We start from the raw sequence: 22,994 nt of genomic DNA, 5'->3' as shown, positions 1-22,994 counted from the left end.
TCTTCAAAAAGCACAATGTGCTACACATTGGACCACAAACTTCCCCCCTTGGGTACCATTGAAATAGTCTTCACAAAGCGAGCAAATTACCATATGTGGCTCTTGGCCACTTTGTCATTGGTGCCGAGCCAATGGTATGCGCCAGTCCAACCCTGCATCGAATACCTTAAAAATAAATAATCAAAACCCCTTTGAGTACCCTAACCTCCTTCACCACCTGTGTTGCTGTGTATTCATGGGCTGTGAAGTATGTTTCCCTCTAATTAATGGACACGTGGGAGTATTTTGGCTTTCAAAGCAATGGGACAGCTCAGTGGGTTAACCACCTGTTGCACCCTGCACGTTCTAAGTTTAACTCCTGGCTGGGCAACATGAGTAGGGCACTGAGTGGGTGCCTAGCAGCACCTGCTATTTTGATTGCTTTCAAGCTGCAAACAGTGGTAGACATGGGGCATAGGGCTGTTCCCTTCGCCAGGCGGCTGGGGAGGGGCAGGCCGTCTAAACAAACTCACACAGGCAGACTTCCCTCTTTGAGCATGCATTTTATTTGACTAAGTATGTGTTCTGTTATGTCATGGGTTCTTATACCGCGCCCTGTTGCCACCTGCGACTCTGGAAAGCAAGGGGGCATTGCAGCCGCGGGAGTCTGGAAGGGGAGAGTATTAGAAATTGTGTTTGATCACGGCTAATAGTTTCAAATGTTTCCTACTAAACTTTTCATACGGGCAAAGAAATAAAACGAAGGGCCTGATTACGGATTATGTGTTTGGAGGAATTTCTCATGGAAGTACCGTTACCATATGCGGTAAGCAAGCAGGAGCGTGAAGGGTCCGCCCGATTCTGAGTCAAGTGGACACTTCTGTTATTCCCCCATTGGTGTCCCCCAGGACTGCATAGGAACATGCTATGTTACCGCATGCGGTAATATCGGGTCCAGTAATACGTTTGTGCAGTTGTCATTACCGCCACACAGAAGCAGGCTGATCTGAGGAGCTGCAGATTGAGAACTCGGCATTTCGAAAGAATGGTGAAAAATGCAATGACCCTCATAATACGTTGGGTGGTGCAGTAAAAATGTGGCAGCTATCGCTGCATTACCACACCGCCCAACTACAAGTTTGTCAGGTAGGTGTTGAATTAAATCTGCCAACGTTCTGCCCCAAAAAATACAATTTCAACAGAATTACCGCCGGCGGTAATTCTGCCAATTTCCCCCATGGAGTCCTGGGGACTCACAGAATCTTCCACCGCTTGTAATCCAGCAGCAATACCGCTGGGCCAAGCGGCTGTAACTGTAATTCCGTTCTGTGGTATCTCGGCAGATTCACCACCAAGATACCACCAAACTTGTAACGAGGTCCAATATGTCCAAATACTGCTTGTTTTACCATTAGCGCCAAACTCGTAATCAGGCCCTAATTGAATAATAATGACGGTGGGCCTGCCGTTGGTTGCCTCTCCAGCCCTTAGTTCCAAGACGGGACTCTCCTGTCACAGTACATAAAATGAGTCAGTACCCGCTCACGTTCTATAGTCCCTAATCCTATCAATGTGTAGCCCCCCGCCACCGCCTGCTAGCTGTGTCTGCCTGGCCCCTGCCACCTCCAGCCGCGCGTCGCTTCGGGCGGCGCAGGGTGCATTTCTCTGCCCCCGAGGAATGCCTGTTGCTCGCTGGCTGATAACTTTATTTTTGGCATTGGGTGGGACTTCTGCTGTCAGCGGGGGAGCTGCTGCTCGAGGGCACTCGTGTCTGTGTGTCTGTGGGGGTGTTTTTCCCATCGGAGGTGCTGTCGCTTGCTTTGGAACTTAAGGGGCCAGGCCACACTTGAAACGTTTAACTAGTCATAAGGTACGGTACCCCAATACTTTCTTTTGCTTACGATTGTGTCGTTAACCCGTGTGTGTGTGTGTGTGTGCCTTATAGTCGACATGTTAGGGCCGTGCTGCCTCGTGTCAGCGGGCCAATGGCGTCGGGCATGGAGCGCACGACTTCTGACGGAAGCTCTTTTATAAGTCAACGCGCCTAGAATCAGATAGGAAGCGGTATACAGTTCAACAAATGTTGATTACTCGTATCACTATTCTGCTAGATTTGGCAGCGCTGCGTGTATATTGAATATGAAGGGGTGCATTCGCCCCCCCACCCCCCAAAGGTGAAAGTCAAAGTGTATGAACGTTTATTATCAAGAAAGCTTGTACACAAGTGCATTATATATATTGGTATGTTGGTGATCTGTCAAAATATCGAGTTGTCCAAAGCGAAGAGTAGAGATATCGAGTGTTATATTTGGGGGACAAAGGGGTTGTTGGAGGTGAAGAGGGGGCATGAGGGCCATGAGGGGGAAGGTGGGTCTGTTCCTGTTAATGTAGCATTAAAGCCCTAATTCACAGAAGCATCATATAATGGACCCCCAAGTCCTCTTTAAATAAAAATGACATGTTTATTATCTTCCCAAACATTATGTTGTATGTCCAAAAAATTGAAATGTTTTCTTTTAAATACTAAAAAGAGGTTTCTTATTGAATTCATAATATCAAGGGTTAAAATAATTGTTTAAGACCCCTTTCCTGAAAAATAAATCTATTGGGCAGTTTCATATGCTATTTGTATTCATTCAACATTTCGTTTGAAAGAGCAGCATGGTATTTTCAATGTGTGTCTAGAATCTCATTTATACAATGCACGGTTTTCGGATGTCTCCATTTGTGCAGCGGTTAAGAAGCATTAACCTACTGGTGAAACACACAATTGTAAATGAATGTGGAATTCCTCGCAAGCAGTCATGTGTGCAAAAACATTGAATGCATTTATTGAGTGCTTCATATTTTAGTTGAAATTCATGCGTTTATTTGTGTTTGCGATATTTTGACATGGATCGAGCGTTAAATACGCAGATTCGCATTGCCTACCTATATAGTAACAATTGCTTGTGAACGGGCAGCCCGCCTCCGCCGCGGCCGTGTTGCTATTATTCCCTAACCCACTCCCAAGGCTTGAACGCTGTCCATGTCTCTGGCCCGGACTGATAATAAGTGGGCGTGCAGCACGCGCTCTCTGACTCGCTTTAAGTTCAGGTCATGGAGCACAGCGTATTTGGAACCCTACACATGCCACTGAGGTATTATATTGTATGCAGAAGGATTTCCCCAGGAAGAGCCTACCTGACCAGCAACAAGCACTGCACATGGTAGTATGGGTCTGTCTATGCAGCTTGGTGGGAAGATTAGTTAAAGACAGCAGTGTGTGTAACACGTTTGGTGGTCGTGCGGAGCAACTTCCTGGTAACAGGAAGGTCTCTCTCTCGTCTCGTCTCCCATTGGTTTAATGCCATTACTCAGAATTTTAAACCCATACATTGCCTCACACAGCCTGTCCTTTTTATACATAGAATTGAAAAATACGCAACAGGTGCGGTGCCCTGTGTTTTGGACCTATAATGCCCCCTGTGGGTTTAAGTGATACCCAGAATGTCAAGCGCACAAAATATTGTGAATGTGACCTGTCGGTTGGTGTTTAAAGAATAGGTGCGATTAATAAACTCAAAAGTTACTCATTTCGCCTAAGGCTAAAGTCGACCCTGTTGGGTAGCACACTGGCCCGCAGGCTGCACAGGGGGCTATCGGACACGTATCACACCCGTCGATTTCCTCCCTGCATAATAAAGAGCGAGGGTGGGAAGTCAGGTGGCTTTTCAGAAGGGAGGCCCATGCCAAGCAAAAATAGAAAATGGCGGCTATATTTAGACGGCCATGTTGCCGGTATGTGTTTGGGATAGCATGTAGGAAATCCTTCGAATAACAGGCTGGCATGGAAGAGAAACAACCAATGAACATAATGTGTAGACTCGGTCCCATGCCAGGGTTCTCCAAGTCGGCTGCTTGAGACCTACATCCACTCCAGGTTTTCAGCCAAGGGTGGGCGGCTACACGAGGAAAGCGTTAGTCTCTGACACGAGGACAGCCTGCAGTCCACAAGGACGAATCCCACGGCACGGCCAGCTCAGCCTTTCATCCTCCTGAGGTCAACAAATCGAGCACTATTCACAATGGGATGATAATAACACCTGTTTTGCAGCGCGTACAAGCTGCAGGAGTCTGGTATGAAGCGCTACATAAAAACAGAGTATTTTTACATCAACACAAAATACATTTAAATGAACTTCATGAAAATGTGACTTCTTTACCTAGTCAGTGATCCTTTAATTAAATCTTGTCTGGTTGAGGCTCTCTGGGACCAATCCCTGTAACTTGCAATTGCAAGTTGCTTTAATACGAGTACATAAATACCGCTTGTTTTTTGGTCTGATTTCCAAATGAATAATATACAGTAGTGGTTCAGACCATTGCCACATATTATTTAAAATGCACAAAAGGCCAATCCTGGCTCTTTCTTGCATGGCGTGGGTAGGGTAAGTTGGTGACGGGCATTCGCTGACCACATTTTTTCCCACTTACCGCAGCACAATTTACAAGCATTTTTCATTGTCTCAAAAACAATAATTTTTGTCCCAATTTAAAATGTTTACCTCTGCTTCTGGTGTGGAGGTACACATTGGCGAATTTCCGTTCAGGAAATACCGCCAGGGGTGTGTTCCCTAGTACACTCAGAATTGGGCAGGTAGTAAAAGCAGCGTGATCTGTCAAACTCCTCCATTTTTACCGTTACCGCCCAACTCTTAAAGACCCACCCAAGTCACCCATTATAAGGCGGATAGATTTTGAACTCGGAGGCAGCACCCTCATTCCCATTGGGTGCTGAAAGTTGAAGTAGTTGCTAGAACACCCATTACACTGTGGAAACACTCTATATGTACCAAATACTTAGACAACGTATACTTTATTCTGGGGCAACCGTTGGGATTTGTTTGCAGAGAAATACTGTATTTCATTCTGTGGTATTGTGCATTTTCTTCCCGTGTGTACTACTTGTATGTATTACTTGTTTGTAAATTGAAAATTTGAAATAGCTTTTTTCATTAATAGAATGCACCGATTCATTATTTAACAGGAGCATAGTGAAAGCAATAATTCCATTTGTTACTATGTATCTGTACATTGTAATTGCACATTTGCACCTTGCTGAGTCCTATCTCATTTTCTAATATATATATATATATATATATATATATATATATATATATATATATATATATATATTACCCCACGAACTTTGCCCTTTGAACCTTGTAATGGGGAATAATAATCTAGGTTATTATGAGTTGCAATGTTTAAGAGGTTGTGTTTATTCATGCTGGTTAAGTATTACTCATTTTATTTGTAGCGTATTGATGATTGATTCGAAATTGGGATTGGCCTTGTTGCAGTAGTATTTCTGATTTTAAACAAACATTAATTGAGGAAGTGTGACAAAACGAATTCCCAGCTCTCTATAGTGCTTTGACCTGTGAGCCACCAGATGTTGCTAGTATTGATTCCACGGGAGAGTAAATATTTCAGATTAGGGGTCTGCAACCTGCCGCTCTCTAGATGTTTTGGACTACAACTCTCATGATCTCTCACCATTGACTATCCTGGCTAGGGCTCATGGGAGTTGTAGTCTAAAACCTCTGGAGAGCCAATGGTTGCAGACCCCTAGTGGAAGAGTTTCCCTGCTGGCCAGAGGTAGTTATTGCTGGCACGGTTACAGGATAACGAGTGATTGAGTATTTTGGATTCATTGTTTGCTCGGGAGAGGTACCTGTGCTCAATTTTGAGAGACAATGGCACAAAGTTTCCTGCAAATGAAATGAAAGAGTATGCTAGACTTCAAGGGTTTCTGTGTAAGCAGCCAGAGCCCCGGGTCCCTCTCCTAACCACCCACAGAGCCAGGCAGGGGACATTGTCACACCTCTTCTGTGAGTGGCCCCTGCCACCAATTGTTACAACAATCAATAATTCAACGAGAATGACCATTTTCTGGACGAGGGTAGTGTAGACCCTGCTATCCACGTATTCATGTCCCCTAACGAGTTGAATTTGAAGGATCTACTTCTGGTCCTGATGAAGTGCCGATACATGTTACAAACGAGTCTGAAGGTTAATAGAAAAGCAGGACAGCAAAAGTGTCACAGAGAGAGACAGTAGAGAGAAGGGACTTTCAACCTAAGATGGCATCTTGAGTGATCAGCTTGCCAACCAAACAGTCGTAGTAGAGTTTCAGAGGTTCCCCCACCACAGCGGCCTGCAGAGAGGTTCTGGAAAAGTGACTTAAAGGCCGTGCCAATTCAGCTAAGAAAGCTTTCGCGGTCTCTTGGTGCCAAGAGTCAGGGATAAATGTGATATCAAGATGTTAACAATATTTTGCCAAAAGGATCTGGCTAGAAGAAGCAGTCAGCAGGCATAAAATACATTGTTGGGGCAGTACTTTGCCAACAGCCTGGCAGGTGACCTAATCTTAGGGGTCAATTTCTCTACAGATCATGTAACTTTATCATCAGTGGAAAGGAGACACATAGCAGTAGAGGAGGGGGACCTTGCTTAAGTCAAGGATGGTTCTCAGGGTGCAGTGATTGGTGGGCAAGTTGTCATCCAATCGTGCCTGCATAAATTGAGGCAGGCGTGCCCGATTTAACAACGCCTGTATGAATATAGAAGGTGGGTATTTACTGATTAGAAAACTGATTCTTCTTGGGTGATGGCTTAACTGTAGTTTGCATTGCACCAAAGTGCACAAATGGAAAAACAAAGCGATGGATGGGGAGACTACATGTGGACGTCAAGAGCAACCCAACATACCTTCTAGCGATTTTAGTGTGACCGCAGCGAGTGGGAAGACGGTTTGATTAAATGTTTGCCGCGGGTGCGATCAATCAGCCATGCACATTGCCAGGAGTTACAGATGCTGCAAGACGAGTGATGTGTACGGTTTCATCTGTTTTTGATATGCTAATTTTTACGTGTTATGTTATTGAGTTGTATCAAGTGAAGTTTCTTCCATTTGATGGCCTCTTGGCACTTTCTGTGCCGTGAGCGACGTGGTGGCAGGTGTGAGGAATCTCAGGGTGTCCTCACTTCTATCCCCAACATATCCTCCCCCCAGGTGGCCAGGGAAAGACTGTCGCTTTTGGATCCCGACCCTGGGGGTGGATATGCGAGGGAGGATCACCTGGGTGGAGGAGACTTGGGGAGTGTGGATGAGGCCCCCTTGAAAGAGACACAGTATCCCGCATTTCCCTTTTGTAAGTAGTCCAATATCTACCAGGCCTTTATAGGGTATTACCAATCTCTTACCCATTTTTCCAGAAAATACTCTCCTAATACACACCAGTCAGGTTCTGAGATGAGGGAGAGACAACCCAGAGTCATACATCCTCTCTTTATTAACTCAGACATACACAAACACTACTCTGGTACTGGGACGAGGAAGAGGGATGGCAAGTAGAAAGACTGCTATGCAGTAAGGGAACATTGCCTGCACCTGGGCCCAGGAGGCGGAATAAATGGCCTGATCAGGTGAGGCTAATGAGATCGCTTGCAGGAGAAGCCGGAGGTGAGATCAGGGAGGCACGTGCCTGAAGCGCCTATGAGTTACAGCATCGTTGCAGCAGAAGCGGATGGTGGCGGGAGCATTCGGAACGTCTCAGGTAGCAGAGCTGGTCTGCATACCTCCTGGAGTCGGAGAGACTCCCTCTCCGTACAACCGAGGTGGCAGAGATCCTGGACGAGAAGTGTACCAAGCCTGGAGCAGCGAAAGCCACAGATAGCCTGCCAACGCGGAGAACAGCCCCTGGAGACAGCGTACCCGGTGAGTCAAAGCAGCCTGAATGCATCCGGGACACTCTGGGGTGAACCGCATGGTTTGGACAGGTTGGATTGCTCGCGAGGGAACAAGGAACAGTTGAGGCAATCTGAATGCCAGTCCAGTGTTAAATAAAGACTTTTGTCAGTATGATAACCCAAAGGAAGAGAAAACTTAATGAAAGAGTTTTGTGATTACTGAACTGTGAACACGATAAAAAGACGTTTTTGAACTGGTGAAAATTACTTTACCCAATTTGACTGAATGGAATGGCAAGAAGCCATTTGTTTTGAATACTGAAACGAAAGAACGCAAGTGTGATTGAATACCAATTGTATTGAAAGCAGTTGGTGAAATTTCCGGACATAAGAAACTGTGAATTGTGTAAACTGAAGAAAAGAATCATTGACAACTGCCATAAGAAAATAAGGTACTGTGTAAACTAAAATGATGTGGAGTGGCAATAGCTCTGAGAATACGTCAAAGTAAAACAAGTGAATGGTGGCAATACAAGTATTGAGGAAGCTCCAAGAGGAGAAGTCCAATACCACTGTGAAGCTGAAACGGAGACAGTGTAACTGTGAAGCAAGTAAGGTGTTGGTTGCATGACCTGTGATGGGTGGACCGAATGGTCCGACAACTGCGCCTAGACCGAGTGCACCCACCTTAAGGAAAAGCTACTTAACTCACTTATAAACTTGTGATTGAAGATCAAGGCAAACTGGTGTGATCTAATATTAATGAACTGAACTCTGTTATATTGGTGAAATTGGTGAAAGGCAACTCCGCCACAAGGGCTGGGAAATATCCCAAGGAATTGTGCTGTTTTGGTACATTGAGAGACTTGAAAGCTTGGGGAAGGGAACCCCTCTTTTTGACAAAGTGAAGTATCCTGAATCTTACGGAAGGGAAAACCTCTTTTCCAACTAGGAGCTGGAAGAAGCTCTGAACTTTTATTGGAACACTTTTTTATTTTATGCCGACATCCCTACACATTACATACAAGTAGATGTGAGGGCAAGTATAGGTTTTGGATACAGACAGACATTTGCTTTGGACTTCCTGACACAGGCTATTATTAGTTTCAGTTGAGTAGGGAAATCCCACCTTAGCATAGGGCAAGGTAGGCCTTTTTCCAACTTTCTTAATATTTTTATAACAATTTGTAACCCAAGCTTTACTCAGTTGCCTGTGTCTACTTCTGATGCCTTCACACAGAGCATCGGTGAATTAGCAAGACAGCAAGGTTGATGTTGCTAAAAAGATGTGGCGAGGCAAGTTGGAGAAACTGTGCGCAGGTGTGCTGCATGTCTACCCATTTAAAAATGTGTGATGACGCCTGTGTTGCACAAGATGTATCGCATGGTGGTCAGTTCATGGTGGCACATGCCGGGTGGGTTTACAAAGGGATCCTCCCAGTCTGATTGAGCATAACTATTTGGAGGTGGTTGGTGTGTTGATGGATGTGTGGTGTGAAGGTCAAGGTGTAAGTATTGCGTGTGAGTGGATACTTCCTACGCTTCAAGCAAAGAGTAATGCGAGGCAGGAGGTGGTAGAAGTGAAGGTTCGCAGCAAGGTGTTAGGGCATGAGTGAGGCTCAGAGTTCCATGTTAGGGTGGTGTAAGCATTGTGGTTAGAAGAACAAGAGTACCAAGTATCAGGAGAACGACCCGCACGAGAGAAAGGGTAGCTTTACATCTCAGTAGACTGTGCCCTGAGAAGGTCCAGGAACCAGAGGAGAGGGAAATGACCTTGTGGAAAGTGGGAGACATGAAGCTGAAACAGACCGGGTTCAGTGGCTGCCCATGGAATGAACTTTGAGTTGTGGGATATGTGGAGTAGGTTGTGTAAGAGGAAACTAGTCAAAACTGTGTTAGCTGACCTGGGGGTCATTTTATGAGACAATGGCGCAAAGGAGCAGCGATGATTACAAGGTCTGGCCTGTTGCATCAAAATACCCTTTGCACCTTTCAGATTTGCTTTTGATTTATCACACCATATCACGAAATGGGCTGTTCTCTCTCCCTGGCTATTCCTTTGCCCCAGAGCCACCGATCCGTCCCACTTTCTACTCTTTACAGCAGAGTGTGCCCAGTCGAGTAACTTTGCTGTAAATGTTGGGGCTGGGGGGCATTACATCTAAATGAAAGAGACCCCTGCCAAATGAGCGGCACAAAATGGTGTACCACGAAAGTTGGGGGGAGGGGACAAACACCCTTGACCCCTCCGAAATTCCACCCATGAGTGTGCAGACACTTGAGATTACGCAAAGCAGATGCTCGGACGGTGATGTTGATATGCTCCGCTCCATGAATTCCTGCTCTCCTGTAAATGCAAGTGAGAAGGGACAAACAGCAGCGGACTCAGACATTGAGTCTACCCTGAGTGCGTCTCTTCCAACCGCTCCTGTAAAACATGCAATGGTGAGTTTTTAAAGTGGTGGGGAATAGATATGCTTCCACAATTACCAGCGTAAGTGAACCACAAACAACTCAAAGGGATTTTGGAGTATGGTCCCCCGATAAATATTTTTCAATGATTGTAGGTATTGGGGCATCATAGAGAACAATTGGATAAAAATACACATCATTTACAAATGTTTCTGTAAGGAAGCACACGCACTACTCAAATGGATGCCATCCCATCAACACCACACCGGTGCATTCTGCAAAACATTTTCATGCTATCTGTGTGCAAAGGAAAATCATGAGGACTGTAGCAACAAAATATACAAGCATTCGCCCGCTTCCATCTGGTTGTGCCACAAGAAGGTCATGAGGTCTATTAACACAATATGCCTGTGCTGCCACCCTTCTTTAGCCTTTGTACTCAAAGGAGATCATGGGGCCTGTCAACAATATATGCCACAGTGTGCCCCCATCTTTTGCTGATTGTTCATAAAGAAGATTATGAGGCTTAATTCGCAATATATGCCAGCAGTGTCACTGTAAAGTCCATTGTATGCAGCCTTTGCCCAACAATATGTGGCAGCACTTTCACTGTTAAGCATATTTTTGCTGCGTGCTTGACATAAATGAGGCCTGTCTTCACAACAGTTGACAGGGCTATCACTTTTTCATGATGGTTGTCTCAAAATTAAATCATGAGTCCTTTCCAAATAGTGTATTACAGAACTGCCCCCCTTTTCATGCAGGCACAAAGTGGTGCTGTCATACAGTTCACTCCCCGTCAGTATTACTGGTGTGCAATGCTCTACAAAGCAGCAGTGGCAGACTTTGTAGAATAAACTGTCCTCATCCCACAACCCTTATTTATGCACTGTTCTGCCTCTGCCCCTTTTCACCTCCCAGTGGATCCCATGCTCTTCCTTCCTCTGTTATGCTCTTTCTCCCCCCTGCTACAGCCCACGGATTCTCTATACACTGTATACAAAAAGATGGGACTCTCAGCTCGGAGAGGAGGTGCTAGGAAAGCTGTACACTGTGGCCAAGCCTACTTATTGTAAGCAACACTCGCCTTTTTCCCCAGAGGCACATATCATTTTGAGAAAATCCTTGTTGTACTTTATTTGGGCCGGACTAGCCCAAAGGTGCGCTTCATTGGGGCATTTTTAAAAGCTTAATTCCCACCTGCTGCTTTGATTGACAGCATAGTGTCCCAACGAGATAACATTATTTATTTTTTTGGTTCATTTATTCTCCAAAACCCAGACATATAAACAGGGTCTGCATCTTAATTGATGGGCCATGATCGTATAGTGGTTAGTACTCTGCATTGTGTGTGTCTCATTGATTCTATTTATGGCTTGTTTTAAGTGTATGGGTTGTGCTGTGCATGGGCAGTTGTATTGGTGGGGAATAGTTGAGTTTTTGGTTTGGGATGTGGCGCTTTGAGTTTGGGTTTATTTATGTGTCCGATGAGTGGTTGTATATATTGTTTGAGTGTTGTATAAAGTTGTATAGTCTGTTAAAGTCTCATGCCCTACGGTGGAGGTGGATTGTGGGGAGACTATGGTCTCAGAGTGTGGGGCCCAGGGGCAGTAGAGGGAAGACCCCCATGTCACCCCCACCATACCACTGACTATTGGCACAGGTCAGTCATATCATATATGCCTTTTAATGGAATGGAAGCAAAGTGCAGGGGCAACAGACAGAGATCCATAGTCCCTCTACGAAAACCAGAACCGCTTGTGCAGGTAATGGTGGCGCTTCAGACACATGTAATCTCCATATCATTCAATGAGAGACCATGAGATTTCCACAGGTGAGCAACAATGAGACACAAGCGATGCAAGCCTCAGTGGTACCAACAGAGTGCAGGGGCCGGCCAGTCAGGTGCAGTGACAACAGGCATGTTAAAAAACCAAGTTACGGGCTTGTTCCACATATCAAAGTGGCCCCCCCGCGGTCACCATCAAGCAGTAGCTGTAACAAGGTCTGCACTCCACCAATTACAGCCAGGAAATAATTGGAAAAGCCAGGTGCGTGCGCATGCTGGGAGCACAGCCTCCAGGTAAGGGAGTTAGGAACTCCTAGATCATGGCCATGCTTCTTGGACCTGCGATCCTGCAGACACTAGGAGTCCCAAGTTCCCCAGGCCAAGCCTGCACACCCGAGTTCACTTAGGACAGAGGCTGGAAGGCAGAATTTAGGCCCTATAAAAAGCAAAGGACTCCGGGAGGGAGGCGTTGGAGTTAGGAGGAAGAGCACCAACAGAGCTGGCTGAAGAGAACAGAAGGATCTCAAAAAGGAGCATGAGAAGGAAGGCTGGGGAAGAGACCCGGAAGCCTGGGGTTAGGGAGAAGATGGGAGGCTTTGAAGATGAAAGCCCAGGGGGTATGGGACAGAAAGACCCAGAAGGCTGGGAAGAGAACAACTCAGAGGTGTGGGAGAGAGAGAGACCCAGAGGATTGAGAAGAGAAATACCCAGAGTTTTCAGGAGGAAGTGACGCACAGGATTGCAGAGAGATATACCCAGAAGGCTCGGGAGAGGACTGGGAAGAGAAAGACCCAGATGGCTGAGAAAAGAAGGTCCTGCAGGGCTAGTGAGAGTGAGACTCATAAGGTTGGGTAAGAGGCTATCGGAGGTGGAAGGAAAGGAAGCATTATCAGACCAGATGAGACAGACAAGAAAGGAGATAGACGAAAGAGATAAGGAGGTGGTGGAAAGAGATGTAGGAGTTCAGAAACATCAGGAAGTAGAAGAAAGAGGTGATAGGGAGAAGTAAAGAATAACATGGCGATACATCAAGGAGGGGAAGGAGGAGGTGGCAGAAGGAAGTGAAGAGGTGAGGCAGAGGAAAAGCAAAAAGGTAGAGGACAAGGTGCTAGAGAGAAGTGTAGAGAATGAGTGGAATATTGTGAAGTAGGAGGAGGAGAGAGACTTTGCATCAGCATGAATGTTAAAGAATGGTAGTGAGGAGGAAAAGGGGGTGGACCCCAAGACAGCAGGGGGTATATCGAGGTAGGGTGGAGGAACACGCCTGTGGTTGGATGACGAGGAGGAGAGAGAGAGAGTGTTACTCACCACCAGTTGGTCTGGCCGGGGCGTTGAACAGACGGAGTACCCAATGGACCGGAAACTTCGGTCACTGCTGAGAATAGCCCTAAAAGGACTCCTCAGACCGGACTACCTCACTTGAGGCAGCTCTTTATGATAATGGACCCCCTTGACTGTACAAATAGAACAGGCAGGTTGGTGTATTACCCAAAAGAGCGGGGGAAACCACGCCGCCACACCAAGCTGCAAAGAAAAAAGGTACAGGTTATACCGGAATAAGTACAAGAAATACTAGAGGTCTAGGATATAGGTAGGTACCTGAAAAGGTTTGGCAGCTAGTTGTAAAAGAGGAATCTAAAGAAGGGAAAAGAAGAGAAGGCTCAAACGATTGAAGTTCAATTCAGATGGGCAGAATTAATAGAAGAATATAGAGAAGGTCTTACCCCCACAGTTGTTGAGAGATGTCCACAAAGAACACAACGATAGTACAAAGTAATAAACAGGATTGGTTAATAAAGGGTAACTTCCCGGACGGCACAAGGGTCGCAACTATGGTCGGGATGGTACAAGGAATTCAGCGCAGCGTCCAGCTTGCACGTATGGTAAATCCAGGAAGTTCGTTAGTCGATAACCTTCATAGATGACTGAATATTGCGGCAAAAGCACAGTGGTTGAAACTTCTTACCATGGATAAGAGGGAAATAGTAACACTCTTTGCAGGCACCAGGAAACCAGGCACCAGGAAATGGCTAATGCTGATGTAGTCCAACCAAAGCGTCAGGGAAGTTCAAGAGGAACAGAACAATAGGTGCAACGGAATGCACAACCACGCGAATGATCAGTGGCAGGGTCACAAGTTCGGGTATCCTTGCGGAGAGAAATTCAATGGCAGATAAGGAACAGACAAAAGCAGGTCGGGTTACGTTCCGTGGTCGGAGAAAGGCAGGTGGATCCAATGGCAGACAAGGAGCGTGCAATAGCAAGGTCGAGAAGCAATTCCGGAGTCAAAGTAGGAGAAAGTCTGAATCCAAACACACGAACGGCGGTCAGAAAGACAAACGCTAATTAGAAGCACTGAGCTTCGTGTCACGTGAGTTTTTATGCAGAAGAGGGTGTGAGCTGCCTACGGGCGTTGATTCGCTGGGGCGTGTCTGAGTCAGCTGATCAAGGATGCGCCACCCAGGCCTGTGACGTGGTTTCCCCAGCAACCACCAACGCTGCCAGAACGGGGAAGCAAGGATATACACCTGATCCTTTAAGTGTCGGAAACGCTGCAGGCCGAGGTGCACGGATCGGCGCCCGGGTGTAACAGAGAGGGGCTAGTGGAAAGGAGGAACAGGACCCTAACAGAGGTAGAGGCAGGGAGTGGCCTTGTGGGAACCCAGATCAGAATCTAGGACCGCCTCGTGCCTACTTGTGGCTCCCGGTCTTGGTTGAGGCTAGCCCCACCACACCAGCATCTATATAGCCCACCTACCCGCCCCAGTTTGGAGCTGAGAATCTGGAGGAGAATCCTCACCCAAAGAACCACGAAGGGGGCATAGAAATCCCCTCTAGCAATAGGGAAAGATAGGCCTTTTTCGGTTCATAGACATAATTTCGAATACAAAATATTCGAAAGTCAAAAAGTCGAAAAAAAAACGTCGAATTTTTTTTTAATGACGTTTTTTTTTACCTATTTTTTTCACAGAAACTAGAGCCCAAAAAAAAATATCGAACAAAAAAAAACAATTCGACATTTTTTTTTTCGACATTTTTGATTCGACTTTTTTGACTTTCGAAATTATGTTTTCGAAATTATGACTGGACACCCCTTTTTCTTATCATTTTATTTAAACTAAGTCAGAATATCCTTATCGTGTCCGACTCCTTCTTCCGACCCGCCAAGCCACGCAATGAAAGAATTAATGTTACACGGTACGATTGGCGTCATATGGCTAGGTACTATGGTCATAAATCGTATATGGCAGTGTGATTTCTGTATTCTCATCATATGCCATGTATTACCATCCTCTCAGCAGATATTCCCATCACATCACATAATCTATGTGAAGCACTTAGGCAATCATGCTATATAAATCAATAAAAACAAACACATATACATACTACATATCACCATTATACCGGCAGATATTCCAGTTGCATTACAGATATTGACATTGCATGTCCAGGTGGTGCCATAACATGTTCAACTACGTCCGTCATATGCGGTGGACTGGAATGGTATGCTTAGCCACTCATGCCATATACACCAGGTATTGCCATTGTTTGGCCAAAGCCCTGTACCCTATGTCTTTTAGTGCTATGATACTTGTAGGTAATATCACCATTTAATGTTCTGCTTTCATTTCCCTGGTCCACCTCTACTCTGCCAGGTTCTGCCATCACATGGCTGGGCATTCATACCATTTGCCCATGGAGTGCCTTCATATTCCATATATTGGCATGATACAGCCAGCATACGCATGCATGCTCTCAAACATAAATACACGCATGCACTAACAGTCACACAGAAGCAGGCAGTTATATAGACTTCCACATTTACTGTCGAGCATATAACAATGGGCGTTCACAACACAGGCACTCTTGTGCGGATGTACACACACTATTTTAACACTCAACCGGATTACAGGTTACTTTAAATGGGTGATCATTCCCCAGTGCTAATTCCACTAGGGAAATTAGCACCAGACATTGGCCTCATCATAGCCATAGCGGCATCCCAGCGGTAATTGTGCCTTCCTACCGCCAACGCTATTAGCGTTACCGCTACTCAGTCCGGCACTATTACCGGTATACCTCTATATATGGGGATTTTTGGTGCTATTACCGCTAATGGCGTCAAAAACGTGTGGAAAGCTGGAGATTTACCTCCAGCTTAGAGCTGGAGGTAAATCTCCAGGTTTGAACCCAAATTCGGGATTGGGCGGCGGCAATACTGTTACCGCAGCATTTTTGCTGCTCCACCCAATCCCTGATTAGGCCCAATAAAATGCAAATTCCACCATATTATGAGGTGAAATACTGCATAAAGACCTCCGAAACAGGTGGCAATTCCACACAAAAAGGCACTGCAGTTATTTACCTCCACTCAAGAGATGGAGATAAATGCATCCAGGTGATGCAAATGAACCCAGTGGTATATATGATAGATTACTTATAACATGCTTAATACCCAGAGGTTTCTAAGGACGGACCCGGGGATCGAACCTGTGTGGTTCCGTGTCTTCTTGATTCCAAGGCGAGCACGTTGCCGCTGAGCTATCCTCCCGAGACAATATGAGACAATAGGTGCACTCAAGAGGCGTTGAAATGATATGTAAAGCCCACACGTGCAAGCACTGTACAGCGACTAGCAGTAGGTACCTATGAGCTCCAGAACCTCCTGCTGTTCATTGGGCCGCAGAGGCATGCGCAGCAGCAGTCTCCTACTATGCCACCTGCTCACGCTGTGTAAGGAGAGGGCCCATTTTGTGCATCAAGCCCTGGGCACATACTGATGGGCAGCTCATTACACTGTACCACGTGAACAGGCAGCCCACAGCTGACCCACGCACTCTCCTGCCCCTAGCTGGAGAGCAGGGTCAACATAAGAACAGCCAGACCACCACAGATCCTCGTGTTTTCGTCACCCTTTTTTGCACATTTGCATTTTAAACGTGCACTTTTTGCAGTCGCCAATTTCGCTGGTTTTTATTTTGAAATAGGGGGTTCCCCCCAAACCCCATTTAGCCATCCACCCCCCCCCCACCCAGGGCTGGACTGGGAACTAAAAGAAGCCCTGGAAATAATTACTGGGGACCAAAAGAGGCCCTGGAAATAAAGTTGAAAGTGGCCCCATATGACACATTTTCAGGAAGCCCAATGCTTTTCCTATGAGAACATTTGGAAATACCACACAAAAGAGGCCCAGGGTGCAGAGGCCCACCGGGAAATCTCCAGAGTTCCCTATGGGCCAGTCCACCCCTGCCCCCACCGAACCCTAACCCCAAACACACAACACATGTATGCATAAAAAAACAATCTGTGATGGCAACGGCGGTGAAAAGTGCATGTTTAAAAGGCAAACGTGTAGTGGAAATATGTTCCCTGCTAGCCTGCCTCGCTCCTCACAAACCCCATCGCCCTGCCCCCTCCCACACACAATACAAACCCCCAACCACATTTGCATACAGTTTAAGGGAATGTTCAGTGCAATGCACTGAAAGTGCAAGTTTCAATCTCTTCCTACACTGTTATTTTAAAAGGAAACCGTTCCGGAACGGTTTCTTCTTAAAATAAAAGGATAGGAACTGTAAAACTTCATTAAAAAAGTATAGGAGCACCTCTCCCATCCGCTCCCGCTCACTTCGACCACTGGTAACGAGTCAGTGGCGAAAGCACAGCAAGCGTCCCACCACTATTGAAGCTTGGGTTGGTGCTGCACGTGTTTGTTATAGGCACTTTCTAGCCCTCTGTGGTCATGTTGCATGGCATGCTGCAGCTCACATTTTCCACAGTGTTTGGCCTGGTTCTATTTGCGCTCATGCGGCGTGCACAGGAGCCTTCGTGCTGCACACCAACCCCGCAGTGGTAAATAGGACAAAGGCTGGACCCTATGCCGCTGACCCCGTAAGAAAGCATTACTGCAGCTCTGGATTGTATGTATTTGATATATATATATCACAGCCCTTATCAAAAGATTATATAGGGAGCGCTTTACAATGTTTAAGAGAAATATAATTTAATAAAAACATAAAATAAAAGAAACCTTCTCTAATAACGGAAAAATAAGGAATGCTAGAATCTATAATAACAGATTCAGTTCATAGAAAAGAGATGGGTTTTTAGTAATTTTCTAAAATGAAGTAAAGAATTTCACATGATTTGTAAAGTATTTCACATTGGTGGCTTACCAGCTGTCGAAAGAGTTGTACCGGAACAGAAAACAACATGCACTAATGTACAGGTGACTTGCGATTCTGACCTGACCGTGAGCCACTGTTGTGCCCATTTCCCGGGTTGCAGCCATGATGCTGTGGTTTAGTGAAACAGTGCACTACCTGCATACTGGCATACATCCTGCAGAGTCCTCACAAAAACCCTACCTAAAGTCTCTTCCCAGGTGTTGAAAGTCAAAACACTTTGCTAAAATTAAGAGATATTGTTGTGGCAGAAGAGCTGCCCTCCTGATAGGAGATATTCAGGAGGAGAGGAGTATAAACTGCAGTATAATCTGCATCGCCTGTGGCATAAAATGCACCAATGTGTTTCATGTCTTTTCAGTTGAAGTGAACTTTACCACTGAAATACTTGTAGTAGTATTAGAAGCGTTTTAGTCCAGGCAGGCGAGTATACCATGTCAAAGGGCTTTGGCAAGTGAGTTGAACAGGTAAAAGTTGCTGAAGTACTGTGTTGTGGTTAAAGACTGAAGAAGAAGAGTTGCAAAACCACTACACTATCTTGTGGCATAATCCTGACAAAACATTGCTGTTGCTCTAGATGAGCTGTGTAAGTGTTTTTGGTTTCCTAAGAAGTTGTATTGAACACTTTGGTGCCAGTGGAAAGACAAGGAGTTATCATTTCCTTTGAACTGTTGGAAAGTCCAAGTGAAAGACATTTTGGAGTAAGATGAATCGTTTCCCCAGAAACCTGTTGTAAAACTGAAATTTCCTATTTTCCAGGTTACAAAGACAAACAGTTATTAGGTTTAAGTTGGATGTAACTGTGATTTTGTGATGTTTGAATTGCTGTATATTTCCATCATATATTTGTTGTTGTATAAGTGTGAGGGACAGATTCCTTTTGTTAGAGTGTTTCCTTTAGTTTATTTTGATAGGCAGGGAAATCCTCGTCAGGGCAGGGATAGTGAGGTGTTTATCAAACTGTTTTGATTTAATAAAATGGCATTTTATGAAAAACCTTCACAAAGTTGTCCGCCTCACATTTCTGACCCCTCACAATACATGGAGACCCACAGAGAACAATGGAGCTGGATCCTGGGTAAATAGAAACACCTTCAAACAACTCATGAAGGGGTCCAGAGTGAGAAGGGAAGGAACAACTGGGAGGGGCGTTCACATTTGTAAAGCAAAAGTAATGCATGCTCTGCCACAGTCCTTGGCATGCCGGTCTGGCCCTCTACTACACCAGCTGCCAAGCCCACTGATGACAAATTTAGGCCATACCAAAATGCATAATCCCACATGCACAAATGTTGGACTGCAGGTACCACAAAGCAGGGAAACTGCATAGAGACAGATCAAGGCACCGATCTCCTGTGTATGATGTTAGTGCAGCACAGACAGGTAGCAGTGGTGTGATGGCAGAACCCCATGAATCGCTATCACAAATTACACTTGAATATCAGAAACCATAACAGAGCATATGCATGAGTGCGAAGTATTACAGATCCACTAAGAACGTAGCCATTAGCAATGCACCAACCGTGTGTAGTTGTGATATCTGATGCATTCAGTAATGCCAAAAATTGGTTCTTTCCTAATTACTTACAGCATGTTGTCCCTTATTTCTGAGGCACGGCATAACTCAGGAACACAGACCCCCCCCCCGAACGGTGTAATTTGCGTTTCTATTGAGTGTACCTTTGGCCCGCTGAAACACCCACACCCTTGTCCTCTCTCAACTGCCATGCCCAACACCCTTGCCCTCCTTCCATCCTTAGCATCCAAACACCCGGGCCCTCCTTCCACCCTCATCCCTAACACGCTTGTCCTCCTTCCACCCTCAGCCCCCCAACACTCTCACCGTCATTCCACCCTCATCCCTAACACTCTTGCCTTCCTTCCACCCTCATCCCTCACACCCTTGCCCTCCTTCCACCCTCATACGCAACACCCATGCCCCCCTCCATCCTCATCCCTCACACCCTGGCCCTTGTCTCTGGGACTGGAGCCATATTGAGGTGAGCACTGATGTCTCGCAGGCTGCTCAGCTTGTGACCATGCAGCTGAGCACCGCGAGCGATGACGGGGGTATTTGTATTTTATTTATTTATAAAGCGCACCTGGCCCCAGGGCATCCGGGCGCATAGTTTGTAATACAGGAAGGGTTGCAAGATAAAGTTACAATAAAAGAGTTTTACAAGAGTTGAAGCATTGACCAGATATGTGCAGGCAGAGTAAAACATGTACAAATTAAAATCTAGACATTTACATGATATGTACAAGCATAATGAGCACGCACATGTTATTTTACAACTTAACTTATTACAGGTCATAAGACCATGGGTGAGAAGTAGAGTGACCAGACTAGGCTTTAGCTCTGGCTTGCTTTTTGAATGCAAGGATGGATCCGCTCTAAGGGGGTTGGGCAGTGAGATCCACAGTTTAGCTGCTAGGATAGGGAAACTGGACCCTCCTGATCGCTGTAAATTGAAAGGGGGTATCGAGAGGCAATTGGCCTCCGCACTTCTGAGGGGTCTGTTCGCAGTGTGAGTATTAAATCTCTTGGCTAGGTAGGATGGAAGTGAGCTTTCTATGGGGGTGGCAAAAGTCGAGCCCCCAAATATTCTGCATTGTCAGGAGGAGTTTCTCCGGAAGCTGCCGGTATGGCCTCTGCCAGTACAGTAGCTCTCTGCCCTAGCACCGTAGTTGATGATGTCACATCTGAGAGGTGGCAGCACTGCTTCCCCATTGCCCTAGCGACCCGTCAGGAGGAGCCCTGCACAGCATCCCTAATGCTGCTCCACTGCATTTTCTATGCGCTCCTTCCACCGCTCGCTGCTGTTGAGCTTGACCCAGATGCCTTCAAGTGTGTCCCGGGGAACATGTGGTGCAGGCACCCGTCTCCCCTGCCCACCAGCATCCATAGATGCAATGGCATCATCATCATCAGCGCAGGTGTCAGTGCTCTGATGAGGGTGCAACTAAAGGGGTGCAGCAGGTGAGGGAGAGGCGGATGTGCCTGCGGTTGGGTAAAATCTTCAGCCAGGCCAGTGGGTGGCAGTGTAACCCCATGGTTGGCTGGCGTAGTGTCCGACTGCCGACAGGCCTCAACAGGGGCCTGTAGGGTGGTAGTGTCGGTGGTGGCAGGTGGAGTGGCTGCATCAGGAGCATTGTCGCCGGTGGGGAAGGTCAGTAGGCAAAACCGCTGGTGTGGTGGCAGTCTGGATGGAGGGTGCAACTGCCTTACAGGGGTTACCAGACATTTGGTCGAAAAAAATTGGTCGACCAGACAAATGGTCGAACCAATTTGGTCGAAAACCAAATGGTCGATTTTTTTTATTTTTTATTTTCACCCCTTTTTTTTTGGAGGGGGGGGTCCCCCCCAACCTCCTTTTTTTTCTAAAAACCCATTTTTGTAAAAAACGAAAACCCAAAAAATAAATATATAATTTAAAAAAAAAATTCGACCATTTGGTTTTTCGACCAAATTGCGTCGACCAAATGTCATTCGACCAGTTTTAGGTCGACCAAATGACTGGACACCCCTTATAGGTACTGGTGGCAGGAGTTTTCTTGTTAGGGGTCTTCCGGCGGATAGCAATTATTGTGGGTAACAGGTGTTATGGCGGATATGCTGGTGGTTGGCGTGGGCACCTCAGTGGTGGCAGTAGCAAATTGTGTTAACCCAATCATGCTGAGCCCGGCTTCCTCTTCCAGGGTAGCATGTGAACCTGTTTGGCGATGAATGACATGCAGTCAGTCATCATGGTGACTGGTATATAGCTGGGCATCACACTCATGCATTTTGGAGGATGCTGAGCAAAGAGGTTGGTATCACTGGGTTATTGTTGACATGCGCAAGTTGCGGTTGGCTCTAGGGAGTCACATGCTACTGTACTATCGAGGATTTGCATTTGAATAGTATCTTTACTTAGATGGAAACAGGAACAAGAGAGCATTTTTAAAAAGGTTGGACGGTGTAACTTAAAAGAAGTGGTATTACGTAGGAACTGGGCACTTGTTAATTTTGGCATTGATGAGAATTTTGGGTGATAGAGTGGTTGCCTCATTTAGATAGTAAAACTAAAATATTTGCAATTAAGAGTTGTTTATGTACGAGCTTCAGGCTACTTATAGGGATGACCACCTGATGTAAAATGTCCGTTTTTAGTTTGGGTTATTAGGTGAGTACAGAGAGGGGGGGATGGCATATGAGGAGGGACACACAGCCTGTCAGTGTTGTTTGGTTAGTTACCCACCCATTTGTTGCCCAGGGCCATGCTAATCCCTATGGCCATTCCCACCCACTTCCTCTCCCTCCCCTCCCAAACCACCTCCTCGTGGGAACTCTTTGAGCTCGCTTCTCACAACTGCTTATGCCACGCCTGTAGCATACACTCCTCCCCAACCCTCTTTCTCTTCACCACAGAAGCACTTGATCAACATATGTCAATCAAGCAATATTTCCTTAGACTCTGCAATGCAATTGCCTCATGTCTTTCCCTTTGACCCTCTCTGCTTTTAAACTTGAGCTGCAGGAAGCGGCCAGTGCCCTCAGGCCTTAACAAGTATTCGGTTTCGAGTAGTATGATATTAAACATTTCAGCCGAAGCAGAATGTTCTAGTTCGATAGACCCCAGCTTCAAAGCTGTACTTATTTCTGAGACTGTAATATGGGCAAAGAGTTTAAACTCCTTCACCGCGTAGTGCTACCAGCTCATAGCCTGCAGCCCCCTCCCCCTTTCACATGCACAGGGTGCAGTCAACAGAGGAGAATCTTGGCTTTATGAGAAGACGGTCAGATTCTACTCCATGAGGGTTAGAGTGATTCTTTGAACACAATGTGTAGGCAATTCCTTTTGGGGTGTGGCCTTAGTTTACTGGGTTTGCACCACATTTTTGGAAGGGGT

The 22,994-nt window shown here is 46.0% G+C and overlaps 1 protein-coding gene across 1 annotated transcript in view; it reads left to right on the top strand.

Annotated features, from left to right (window-relative positions):
* The first annotated feature begins 1,681 nt into the window (after window positions 1–1,681).
* The window catches only part of SPTB (spectrin beta, erythrocytic), a 524,484-nt gene continuing 503,171 nt past the window's right edge, over window positions 1,682–22,994 (top strand). Inside the window, exon 1 of the mRNA XM_069638664.1 lies at window positions 1,682–1,849. The gene's annotated coding sequence lies outside the window, so the exon portion shown is untranslated. The remainder of the gene's footprint in view (window positions 1,850–22,994) is intronic.

The sequence above is a fragment of the Ambystoma mexicanum genome, chromosome 14 (assembly GCF_040938575.1).
Source record: "Ambystoma mexicanum isolate Mex_15411 chromosome 14, UKY_AmexF1_1, whole genome shotgun sequence".
Lineage (NCBI taxonomy): Eukaryota > Metazoa > Chordata > Amphibia > Caudata > Ambystomatidae > Ambystoma > Ambystoma mexicanum.
The sequence above is the reverse complement of the archived record's forward strand: the minus strand, read 5'-3'. Positions and strand labels throughout refer to the sequence as shown.